The sequence below is a fragment of the Cariama cristata genome, unplaced genomic scaffold (assembly GCF_000690535.1).
Source record: "Cariama cristata isolate BGI_N322 unplaced genomic scaffold, ASM69053v1 scaffold38920, whole genome shotgun sequence".
Lineage (NCBI taxonomy): Eukaryota > Metazoa > Chordata > Aves > Cariamiformes > Cariamidae > Cariama > Cariama cristata.
Genome location: NW_009593627.1, coordinates 379 through 607, shown reverse-complemented (window position 1 = coordinate 607; position 229 = coordinate 379). Strand labels below are relative to the sequence as shown.

Genomic DNA, 229 nt, shown 5'->3' with positions numbered 1-229 from the left:
CCTCCGCTGCCCTGCAGGTGACAGAGGTTGGCCAAGGACAGCTCTCAAGCCCACACCACCCACCTGGGAGGTGACAGCTGGGGACATGATGCAGATGAAGCCCTGCATCCAGAAGCTCCTCTAAGAGGACCCATCCTGCAGGGTCCTCAGACACATCCCTCTGTGCCCCCAACTCCATCTCTGAGCCAAAACCCCCTCCCAGCCCCTCCGCAAGCCCCAGGGCTCCTGC

At 62.9% G+C, this 229-nt stretch overlaps 1 protein-coding gene across 1 annotated transcript in view; it reads right to left on the bottom strand.

Annotated features, from left to right (window-relative positions):
- LOC104157638 (cysteine-rich protein 2-like) overlaps positions 1 to 229 on the bottom strand; it is a gene marked incomplete at both ends in the record, with an annotated part of 1,443 nt that overhangs the window by 840 nt on the left and 374 nt on the right. The gene's annotated exons all lie outside the window — the stretch shown is intronic.